Source organism: Nothoprocta perdicaria, unplaced genomic scaffold (assembly GCF_003342845.1).
Source record: "Nothoprocta perdicaria isolate Ctin4 unplaced genomic scaffold, notPer1 scaffold_36, whole genome shotgun sequence".
Lineage (NCBI taxonomy): Eukaryota > Metazoa > Chordata > Aves > Tinamiformes > Tinamidae > Nothoprocta > Nothoprocta perdicaria.
Window position 1 is genome coordinate 2,666,412 of NW_020455599.1, and position 12,685 is coordinate 2,679,096.

Consider the following 12,685-nt stretch of genomic DNA (forward strand, 5'->3'; position numbering starts at 1 on the left):
GCCACCCAAACTGGAGCAGATAAACACTCCCTTGATTATTTCTTTGCTAGGCTAATTGAACCTATGCACAAATATCTCTTCCAGGAAAGATGCATGTAAACTGGAGTTGTGAAAAATGCTTCGATTAAGTGAAATCTTGTAAGCAAAAAGTTTTGTCTCTCTTTTGTCTAAAAAAAAAAAAAAAAAAAAAGGGATTCCTCCATCGTAAGAAACCAGGAGAAATAGATTTCACCCCCAAACATGTATTCTAATGTTACTGAAATGGCCAATCACTTTCTGTTTACCAATGGTAATAAGTATGCTGATAATTATATATCTATATGCTGGTATTTATATATCATAATTTGTCCAATTACTTTATTGTCAGCCTCTTAGGCTTCAGCCACCAATGATTCCTCTATCTTTTACTTATCATATAGTCTATTGCACAATATGGTTATTCATTTCTCTCAGCTCTAATATCAATTTCTCCTTTGCATTACCATAGCAAAAAGCCTCCCTCTACCCACCTCTCACCCACATTTACATTTTCGTTTCTCGCTGCCAGGGCTCCTCCTGTTCCATACCTCCAAGATTTTATTACTTTGGCTATTTATTTTTTTCACTAAATACTAGCATTCAAACTTATGTTTTCACTTACCCTTCATTGCTGTCTACCATTATATTCTCAATACCTTTTATATTAGTCCTTTACCTTCCTGGACTTTGAATGTCCCCTTTAAAATTTCAATGGTCTCTCAGTCTGTGATTGTTACTCTTCTTGCACTTGCACAGTTGTTTCTTTTGTTGGAAGATTGAGATACTCAGTTCTGAGGTGCATACAGCTTCTACAGTTCCCTGTAGACTTCCCTGTAGTTTTCCTGCTCCCCAAGTTCAGCAGTTCTTGCCTCATGGTGTAAGCAGAGAAACAGTCAGAGAGCCAGAGACAAAAGTCTTGCACTGAGTATAAATGACTGTGCCATAGAAAGTTCTTAAGATCATATGGAATGGCTGTGTGGAAGGCAAAAAAATAATACTTCCTATTTAACAGAAGACTCAGCGCTCTTAATGAATGAGATAAACTTCTTTTCTCTGCAGAGCTGACTCAAACACTTCCTCCTGCAAGGAAAGTTTTGGTAGTGTTGTGGAAAGAACTGGTCAGACTGACTGCATGTTTGATTATAAAATAAGATTTTGCAAATTTTTGTGCTTGGGTGGAGGTCTGTGTTCATGCTCATTGTTCCATTTCATTGAAATATTGGAAGATGTTTTGCCTTTCAATTAATTAAATTAACTTAATTAAATGTCAATCCAAATTAATTTGGACTGACACTTTTCCTCACTGGGCAAGACTTGTGAACAAGTACTATGGTTCTTTTATAGGGAATATTCTCAATTCTGCCCGTCAAAAGGCAGAAGTACCAAACACTTTGAGAAAGTATGTGTCTGCTCCTCTTGTCAGAAACCATCTCTGGACACTGAATCTCTGTATCACTACAGATCTACTTCTAACCACCCATTTCTCATTAATATTCTGGAAACAATTATGGGCATTTCTCTGAGGTATTCTAAATGTCTCAAAAACTCCTAGAATCTGTTTCTCTGGCTTCACTCTAACTCGCAGCATCATCACTATAAATATGCTACAACCAATTCCTGGTATTTTCTAGAGATTTCTGGAGAGAAACTGACAAAGATTAGATATTCTTGCCAACAATATTCTGTGTAAATCCAAGTCTTAAAATTCAATTCTGGGGAGATGCAGATTTGTTTGGAGTCTTAGTAGTGATAAATATGCATTGCAGGAGCCTTGTTTCTGTCTTTAAGAAGTTTTGCTTACAAGGGAAAAAGAAGCACTGGTTCCAGAGGGCTGTAAGCATGGCTGGCTCCTACACACTTCATGATCCACCTTGCTGTCTTGTGAACACAGGGATGTCTCTGTGTGGCTGCATCATAGCATGAGAGCCAGGTAGGTTCAGGTGCTCAGGACTGAATGGGATGGGGATTAAACACCACTGGACATACAAAACATATGTATTCCTCCACAGGCATCCAGATCAATGCAGCATTGTCCCCATAGGTTGGCAATGTGGAAGCTGGGGAAGTGTGAGCTCCAGAGCTGCCTTAACAAACAGTGTCTGCACAGCTGAACTGATCCTTGGTGGAGCTGCTTTTTCTGTTCAGGGAACTCTTTCCTGGTGCTCGTAGACAACACTTAGGGCATATCTTGCCCTCTCATATATCATCCATGCAAATATTAAGACAGAGATGTGGATGGAAGTGTTTTGAATGTGCTAGTAGTGATGACCTTTGTATTTCCATTACACATCATTCAGAAGTGGTGACAAAGTATACGAAAACTGAAGCAGTCTGAAAGTAAAATTCATATAGTTTCTAAATTAGTTTCTAATAGTTTCTAAACTTTTAGAAATTCTATAGTTTCTAAACTTTTTTAAATATAAAAAAAATAAATTGAGGTCACACTATAATTGCATTTGCTGGTAGAGCTGCTGCCTGCTAATCATATCAGATGCTTTATCATTGTTCATAAACTGTAAGTTTGGGCTCAGGCAAATTTTATTTCCTGCTGTGCTCCCTGCCCTAACATAGGGTTGTACATGGTTGTGGCTAGAAATTGCAGAACAGCAAGTAGAATAACTGCTATGTGGTAATTATTGTCAGTTGGAACGTCATCTTTACTTGGATGTAAAGAACACATTTTAGAGATGACAATGAAGCCCTCAAAGAGCAGCATAATCTGTTCATGTTCACATCTGTAAGTGGGTCAGCAATAGCAAAACAGAACTGAACTCTAAGGATAGTCACCTGCCAATTCTTGGAAATGGACCAGATTTTTAATTTGTTTGACAAGTGTTTTATTTTCTCTTGTGATTTGACTTTTCTCTTGAAGGAGACTCATGCAGCAGCAAGAGAAAATGGACAACATTTCTTTTTGTCCTGTACATTTCCATGTAGGTGAACCAAAGCATTTCCCCCACAGAGCTGTTGGAACTCTGTTCTTCTAGGCCAATATCTATGTGTCCAGCTTGATGTTGTGTTTATTTATCTGGTTCTACAAGAGGTCAAGATTGAGATGTGTGTGAAGGAGAAGAGTTTGCTGAAGGAGCCATTTTATCTTCGAGCAATAGAGAATTCCGTCATACCAGAACTTCTGCTATTTAATTAATGACAATTAGTCTGATTAAAAATGCATTTTTTCCTTGTATTTTATTTACAGTTTCTCACTTTTTTCTTTCATATTGTGCATATTTTCATTTTAATATTTAGAAATATTTAGAAAATTATTGTTTCTTATTCAAGGTAGGGAAATTGCATAAAGAAGTTGTGACATGTCTTTCTTTTTTATTGTTTAACATGGGACACAAAAGGTTATTGGTGAGTCCTGACCTAGTCTTCTGGCACCTAGGCACTTGTTCATGTGGTTTGGTGCCACTGTTCATGGTACAAATTTCACTGAGTCATAGCACTGGAAATCAGGCAGCAAGTTGTGTGCAGTCAAATGAGTTCAGGCATTCAGCTACTTCTGAGATTTCTTTAGGTGTTAGCTCACCTTTGAAGAATGGGATCCCCCTTACATAAGTGGGAATGAGAAAACATTCAGGCAACAGCCACACAGCCTATTACATTCATTACATACAGAGAGCTCCATGACCTAAGTTATGAAGAGAAAGGGTTTGAGGAGGGTTTTCATGATCAAAAGTGCTGTTGCCATGGCATTTAGGCCCTCTTTACTCACAAGATATGAAGATTTTGCTTTCTGAGGCTTACCTCCATCTTCTGAGGTCTGTTTGATCTGAGGTGCATTATTGTGATGAATATTTAAAGGTGTGGGAGGTGAGTGTGTCAGGTGGACAAAAGGAGGAGGAAAAGACTGATTTCAGATGGATGATTGCACAGGAAGAAATTGAGAAGAAGCTTTCTTTGAATAAATGTGCCTGGAAGAAAGAGCAGGAGCTCTGGAACAGCCTTTGAATAAGAACAGAGGCAAAGAAGTTACTTGCTTTTAATATTAACTTGGTACAGAAAAGGAATAAAAGGTAAAAACTGGTTGCTAGAAGCAGCAGGGGATTTGGATTCAATTAGCCATGGTGTTCCTACCCATGCACGTTCTTATTTTCCTGTGTTCCTAAAACTGCTCCTAGACCACCTGCTGGATTTGGCCATCATAATGAAAAGCAGCCCAGTGAAGAGGGCTGCTGAGGGCACTCTGCCAGGCTGCTTCGATAGCAGCTGATTTGCTTGGCACCCTGCTGAATACACTCTGTACCTTTGAGGATAGCACTGTAGCGCAATTTAAAACAGTCTCTCACCTAGACAGCTTGGGGTTTAACATAGAAAGCAAGCAAGCCTGCTGAATCAATGTCACTGAGCTTGGTTTTAAAACATAAAATACTGTCTTTAGGTGTTCCCGTTAGTATCTTGCAGAGTTGTGTGCAGTCAAATGAGTTCAGGCATTCAGCTACTTTGCTGCTGTCCAGAAAAACGGTTTTTACTTATCAGAATGTGAATAGATATCTTGATAGTGTACATGTCTGAAATACAAGTGATGGCTAACATTGAATATAAGAATAGTTTCTGCCATAGAGGTCCATTAGAGTTAATGGAAAAATACCATATATTTTAATATCAATTGAGTTATTTGGAGTCTAATGAACCATTATGAACCTTAAACCAACTGAATTCCTGCTATAGATGGGTCTGTAATACAGTATACTTCTGGATAAATTTAGTTTTCTTACATTAAAGTTCTTTAAATCATATTTATTTGCATTCAAAAAAACCCTTCCTCTCGATCATTAAAGGGACATGAAGTAACTTTCTTTTCATTAAGGAAGCATGTAAAAGTTATGCTACTTTTGTATTTTTTTACTGACTGCTGTTGAAATGTAGTTGTGATGTCGTTAGATAAGAAGGATATTGAACAACTGAAAAGCCTTAAGAAAAGCTAAAATAGGAGGAGTTGAAGGAGTGTGAAATATATCTCATTGTAAATACCCTCAGAAGCCATTTAATTTTTTTTTCTTAAAGAGCCGAGCAGTGACTTGATCATCTCCTGGGAATTCTGTACAGGATTGCAAAGATGTCATACAGGTATCAGAGGTAAAATAGGGCCACCATCTTGCACAAAGCTCAGCGCTGCTTTAACTAGATTGCTTCTAGCACTCAGCCCAAGTCAGACATCTCTCCAGCACATTGTGACTGGCAGTGCAGGTATATGTTTTTAGACAGACCTCAGGAAATATCCCATAAATACATTTCTATACAGTAAATTGTTGCATATTGAATCACTGACCAACGCCCAGTTGTATGTGCGTTGTCAGCTCCAAGCTGCCATTTTCATAGCTTTTTTCATAGATGCATTTCAGAAGTTTCTGCATTTCCTGGGTGCAGAGGTTTCCCTTACCCTTTTCAAGATCCTCAGCACTCAGAACATATACTTGTCTTTTTATGGTATCTCCGTGACTCTGTTAACACATAAAATAATCCAACATAGTATTTGAAAAAGTTTTTGTCTATTCTGGCCCACATGATGGTTATCAAGGAGTTAAGACTCTATTTGGTTTGGTTTGGTGTTTTTTTCATTGCGAGTACTTGTAAAATTTTTGAACACATATAATGAAGCAAAAAAATTAAAAATTAGATTCTGTTACCAGATTATCAAGCTATATAAGTTGGACTATCGTATCATTAAGACAACTGAATTTTAAAAAAAATAGCTTAGAGTTAAGTATGAAAATAATTTGTGTTTTTATTTTTAAACCATTTTATTTGAATGATAAAAAGTAGATTGCACATCTCACTCCTCTCTTCTCAAGTATCTGACTAATATTTTAGTATTAAATACAGCTACCTTTTGGACATGGAGTAATTACGAGCACACCTCCCACCTACATTAATTAAAGTAGGGCTACTTGTAAAGGAAGTTATTACTCACTGTTCTTGATCTTCATCTAACTCAAACAACTGACAAAGCAACATCTACACCACTCCAAGGTCTCGTGTAATGTGGCTGTCAGAAACTGCATCCTGCCTTTAATGCTTTGGTAATAACGTGGATCAGATAAGAAAAATCTTAATTTCAGAAAGTTCCTTTCATCACATAAATGATAAGTAGTAACCATGCTAATAACAATTTTTACATTTTTCTCTAATTAAGGCTTGTAGGAGATCACTCTGTGTATTATGCTATTGGCCAATGACACTGCAAGAAACATAAGGACTCCCTTCATCTCCTTGCCTTGAGCTGCCGTGTGTCTAGCATTGTGGAACAGATTGCCTCTTTGGGTGCCCTGGGTTTTGAAATATCTTATTTGAAAGCTCTCTGAACTGCAATAGGTATGAAAGTGTTAGGTATAAAAGTGCTAAGGACACTGTGACAGTCTTCATCCGTGATTCCTGTGGGTTAATTGCTTTATCTTTGAAATTATAGTATTATTTTACTGTAACTGACGTGAGTTGATGATAAAGGAAGGCATAATCTAGTCTAGAGCTATTTACGGGGTAGTAGTGACCAAGCTCCTTCTGTCCTGCACTTCATTTTTATTATTATCATTATTTCCACCAAAGACAATGATTTCATAATATAATAGCATACCGCAGAATAGAAAAGAATAATACATCAAAACAGCTTAAACTGTATTCAACCTTCCTAAAACCAAATAAGTCTTGTAAGAGCAAGTCCTGCTTGAAATTGCACTTAAATAAAATTACAGAGAAATGTTGCATATTCAGCTGAATTTTATAACAGTAAGCAAAGATAGAATAACAGTCTCACTTTAAAGGCAGTAGTTTCTCTGGCATATTCCCTGCTGGGTAATACAAATATTTGCCCAGAGAGGTTGTGGACTCTCCTTCTTTGGAGATCTTCAAAACCTGCCTGATGCAACCCTATGCTTTGTGCTCTGGGTGAACTGCTTGAGCCTCTCTAGAGGCCATCCTCTCTAGAGGCTCCACCATCCTGTGATTCTATGAAACAGAGTTAGGGCTATAGAGAGTGGTCGAGCTTGTGATTTCTGTCTCATCTTTCAGTAGGCACAGGGCTGTCATCACAGCAGAAAAACACCCAAGGTAGCTTTACGCGAAGCTGCTTTAGCAGCAGAAGCTGTTTGACTTGCATTGCTGTGTTAGTGCAGCACTTGCTGATTTACTCCCTTTCTCACTAACAGAACTGGGCTAGATATTTGGGTATTTCTGGATGGAGTTAGATTGCCAAGTGTAGACATTGTGTTTAAGATGTCTGAGTGACTTTAAATGCAATCTGTAACTTGTAACACTTGGCTTAAGGAGGAACCCCATAAGAATTAATTATTTATTTCTATTCCATATCCCTGTCTGTAATTCCCAGTGTTCACATTGTCTAGAAATTCACTGATTTCTATCAGCTTACTGACATTTGATTATGAAGTAATATATGAAAATTCTGACCGTATGTAGGATATGAAGCATTTCATTCGTGTTTTATAAACAAGGAACCCAAAGACAATTATATCACTCAAAACTTCAAGTGAAGATTTGATATAATCAGTCTTAAATCAGTTTGCACTACATTGTTTTATTCTTTTTAAAAATCTACTTTAAGCACAGTTTTACCGGGATGTCACAACAGCACAAATTGTTCAAAGCACACCAGCCATTTAAATTGTGTTTGCATCTGGTATGCATCAGCAGAACAGCACAAAGCAGCTAAAGCACACTAGTGAATTTAGCCTCTGCTTTGGTTTAGGGGACCCATATTTACCTGAAACCTACACTACATGGTGCCTGAAAGGCTGTAGACCCAGAGCTCATGTGTTTGTGTGCTTTAAATATTCCCATCGGTGTCCGCCTCACTCACACCGCATGGATGCTTTCTTTGTGCACATTAGACAGCAGCAGTGCCAGGGAAAAGCATCTTACTTAAGGCAGGGGCATAAAACCTCGGCAGAGAGATTTCTGAACCAGTTCCTCAGCCACTGAAGCAGGGTGACACATGCATCCAGGCCCCATATCGCAGACTTGCTGCAGCCAACTCCCACAGCACTGATACGGGCTGAGTTCCCTTGGAGGCTCCCTTGGAGGACCCCTCCCAAGAGCCATCAAACTCGCTGGCACAAACCTATTTACAGCCCGTGCAGTTACAGCTATTAGCTATAACCATGCATAGATGAGTTTAATTATAATTTAATAAAATCATTTTTTTCATACCCTGTGCACAGGCTTTTACTTAATTAACCATATGGAAAGATTAACTGTGCTATTTCATTTTTAAGACTATCCAAGTCAAAAAAGAGGTCAACAGAAATGCTAAATTTCTTGAATGATTTAATTTTTAACCATTTTGAACACAAGGTATTTAGCATATGAACTTGTAAGTTCATAGAAAACTCATTCTGTATTCACAGAAAAAAGTACTGCAAGTAAGGTAAAGATATATTCTTCATTAAATAAGTTGAGGTTGAGTTCCGTGGTACAAGTGCAAAATAAAACCCTACCTTAGCTATGAACTCATCATCAGGAAAGCTGTGATGTAATTGTGATGAGCATAAGTCAAAAGAGCTAATGTTGTGTCATTTAGCATGCTTTCAGAATATTCCTAAGAATGTCCCTAAGTTTCACATTTAAAGGAAGGCGTGAAGCAAACAAGTGAAAAAAATAGTTTAATTCATTCATTATAGGAATAGAAAAAGTCTAAATTGTTTTAAAGGGTGCTAGGATTATAAAATTTATTCAAGCTAATGTATTTTCATTTAAAGAAGGCATATATATATATAAGTAATATCATTTGTAGGTGGTAAACCATTCTCATGTTTACTCTGAAAGGCTTAATTCTGAGACTAACTAATATTCTTTCTCTCCTATCTTAATAATGATGCCACTCAGTCTCCTCTTCTTTTAGTCTTTTTGGGCATGAGAACTCCAGCATTCAAGTTTTTTTTAATGCAATTTATTTATTTTCTAAGAAATTTTTTTTTTTGTGAAACTCTATGGAGTTTCTACTGTTCTTCACTTTGACTTTTTGCTGTGGAGGCCTGTGTTCTTTCAAGTTGTGTCTGCTGAAGATTTTCAACTCTGAGCACTTCTGTGTTTTGGGGTCCTGACCATGTGTTTATACTTCTCTGTCTTTTGTTCCTTTATTGTTCTTACGAGGTAGTTAAAGCAGGGCTAATGACGAGACAGGGAAGACTTCTGTGATCTTAACCTGGTCTGTACTTGTGCTCCTCAAGCATGATTCCATCTCAGCACTACTGTTGGGGAGAATTTGCATCACAAGTCCTTCAAAATCATAAAATATTGTAAATCTTCCACATTGTAAATCTTCTTCTACACATTTTAAAAATATGTTTTGTGGAAGATTTACAATAAGCTTTTGAATCTATGCACATTGTTCAGCATGCACATTCCTTAAAATGAACCCTAGCAGAGCAATTAGAAGTGATGTTAGATGTGTAGTGTTCATTGATAGATGCCCCTTTACATGTAGCTTGGGTCTTGTATACTTCTATTTTTTTTAATATACTTCTAACTTTTCTATACTTCTAGTATATTTATTGTGCTTCTTGAAAATGAAAAATCACAGTTCAAGAATAAGATCTTTTATCTTCTTTTCAGAATAGTAGAGAAATGTATTAAGATAGGGAATTTTTCATCAGTCTGTCAGTTAGATTTTGATTCAAATCAATGGTGCAAGGAGTTAATTCTCACCAGATAGTTCTTCAGTAGCCTTTGTGAAATCAGTTCATGGGTTCAGAGCAATTATTTGTGCACAAGTGTCCATGTTGCATAACAGCTCTCCCACCCACTATTCGCATCTAGAATTTTCAACATATAGACTGAGGGCATTGGCATCTACAGATCTTCCAGCTCAGTGTTTAATATAATAAACTTGAACTACCTGCTCTGGTGTGAGAGGACACTGCTGCCAACTGGCACCTTGTGCAAACCCAGTATGTACTCCTTGTCACATATAAAGCTGAGGAGCACTGAATGAAATTATGAGGCAGGAGGTTCATAGCAAACAAAAGGAAATACTTTTTCACACAGCTCCTAATTGAATTTTGGCACCCACTGACACCAAATGATGTTGAGATCAAAGTATAAATGGGTGTGAAAAAAAAAAGGGGGGAGGGGAGTAGAGAAATACAGTAGCTTATTAAATATGATGGTCTGAAGGCAACCCCCAGTTTAAGGAATCCCTGCACTACTGATTGTTGGAACTTGAAAGGCTATGCCAGGAAAAGATCACTGTATACAAATACCATTTCTTATGTATTTTTCCCCTTCAGCATCTGCTAATGACTACGGTCAGAGGCAGGATATTGACCTGAATGTCCAACTCACTATAGCAATTCTTTTGATCTTATGTTTTTAATCAAATTACGTTCCTATTTTGTCTACTTAGAAGGATCTTAGGCCCTGATTGATAAAGGCATTTAAATATCTAACTCTCATAGATTTTAGAAAGCTAAAGATTTATGTTTATCGTGGCCTTCACTTCTAATGCTGTAAACTTTTAGAGGTGGAGCAGGTAAGTCTTTTTAGAAGGCCTTTGCTTATCTTGAATTTGGAATTAAATTAAAAAAAAAAAAACGACCTGACAGTGATAAGAGTATATAACAGTTTCTTTATAAAGGTTAAATAATTTGCTTGCCTAAATGGCTTTTGCTAGAACAAAGTCCTGAGTGATTTATGTAAGTATGATGACACTAACGTCCACTGATGTGCATACGAATTAATTTCCTTTAGAAAACTCTGCAGATTTGTGCTGCATGTATATTACATTTGTAGAAAGCTATTTATCACCTGTTACCTATAATACTATTGCCAGATGACATGTAACTTACAATTACCTAGGAGCCTATCTGAGATTTCATCCATTTTGCAAAAGCATCTGGCTGCAAACCATGTGTCACCACACATGTTGGTGACAACCCAGATATGAGAGCCAAACCCTGAAAATCTGAGGTCTCCCCTCTGCCAGCTCCAAGCCTGACACTGCAGGGAAGGCTTCCTTATAAATAAACCAGAAGATGTAGTTCAGCACGGAGCAAATGGTGCAATACGGGATTGACAATAAGTTGACTGCTAAGCAATCCAGGCAGCCTCAGCCTCCCCTGGTTGCCAGCGGATTTTTATCCCGAGGAGAGGTGAAGAACCACTGGAAAACGTGTCGCTAGGGGCCGGGAGGGGCTGCGGCTCCCTGGCGGCAGGACCGGGGTTTCCCGGGGCGCCCCCGGGGAAGCCCCCGGCTGCCGGCGCCGGGGGAAGCCGGCCGGGAAGCGGCGCCCTGGGAAGAGGGTCGGGCAGGGCCGGGTCGGGAGCAGCTGCCGCCCGCCGGCACCTGCTCCCGCCGCCACCCTCCTCCCCGCCCGCATCCCGGCGACATTTCCAGGGAAGGGACGGGAAGCTGGCGCGGGGAGGAGGATGCTGCCGCAGAGGGGCGCGGGGACTGGGGCCGCGGCAGCCCCCGGCAGCCGCCGCCTCCCCACGGCCCGGCCCGGGCGGCTGGAGGAGGAGGAAGGCAGAAGGGAAGGCAACTCCTCATCTGCAGCAAGGACTCGCTTGCTCGCCCTCACCTTCCTCCTAGGAGAATTATAGCAATAATAACAGCACCCCCCGCCAGTGGCGCGGCGTTATGGAGGGGGCAAAGAGGAGCGCGGCCGAGAGGGGCGGCAGGAGGAGCCCCGTCGGCAGGAAGGCGGCTGCCCCCCGCCAGCCCGTGCCCCTCGGCTCCCCCCGGGGCGGCCGGGCCTCCCGCGGCCCCCCGGGCCGCGCAGCGCCCGCGCCCGCCCCGCGGCCGGGCACCGCTCCCAGCCCTTTGTGCTCCGCGGGCGCGCAGCGAGGAGCGCGGGGCGCGCACACCCATGCACACATGCACGCACACAGACACATACACGCTCCACCTTGCAGCCTCGGCGCCGCAGTCGGGGCCGCCGCGGCCGCCCGTTGTTGCACACCCGGACACACTGACACACACCCAGACACACTGACACACACGCACAGTCCCTCCGGCGAGTGCATTTTCATCCGCACTCTCCGCCGCCCTCCATCCATCCTCCCTCACTCCCTCCTCTTCCTCCCCTCATCCCCTCCCGTTTTTTCCTTTTTTTTTTTTTTTTTTTTTTTTCTCCCGCTCCATGCATCGGCATAAAGCAGACATTTTGATGCCGTTCCGCGAGGTTCGGGCTTAAAATAAAAGCGGGCCGCCTTACCCACCGCCGCCCGGCTGCGTGTGCGACGCGCGGCGCGCTCCCGCGGCAAGGCTCGTGCGGCTCGTGCCTAGCCGAGCTGCTCGGCTGCCATCCGCCCAACTTCAGCACCCGGGCGCCAGGGAGAGGGAGGCAGCGAGGGAGGGAGCGAGGGAGGGATGCGAGGCGTGGAGAGGCGAGCGGAGCGGAGCGGAGCGGAGCAGAGGCAGGGAGCGCACATGCGCTCTGACTCCGGAGCCCGGCGGCTGCGGGAGTTTCCGCGCTCGGCGCCGGCGGGTGAGTCACGGAGCGGCGCGGCCGCCCGCCGAGCGCCCGGCAGCGGCTCCCGCGCGCGCGGATGCTCCGCAGGGCTCGGCCGCCGGCGACGCGCGCGGCCCCGCGGGCGCCTCGCGGCGGGGAGCGGGCGGGGGGGACCCCCGGGGAGCCCCTCGGGCGGAGGGGGTTTCACAACGCGCCACGTAGGTGTGTCCTGTATGGAATAAAGGATGAGCGTGCAAAGC

The 12,685-nt window shown here is 41.8% G+C and overlaps 1 protein-coding gene across 1 annotated transcript in view; it reads right to left on the bottom strand.

Moving 5' to 3' along the window:
- Window positions 1-12,231, bottom strand: part of RGS17 (regulator of G protein signaling 17) — a 62,362-nt gene extending 50,131 nt beyond the window's left edge. The window contains exon 1 of the mRNA XM_026044420.1: window positions 12,189-12,231. The gene's annotated coding sequence lies outside the window, so the exon portion shown is untranslated. The remainder of the gene's footprint in view (window positions 1-12,188) is intronic.
- Between the last annotated feature and the right edge of the window lie 454 nt (window positions 12,232-12,685).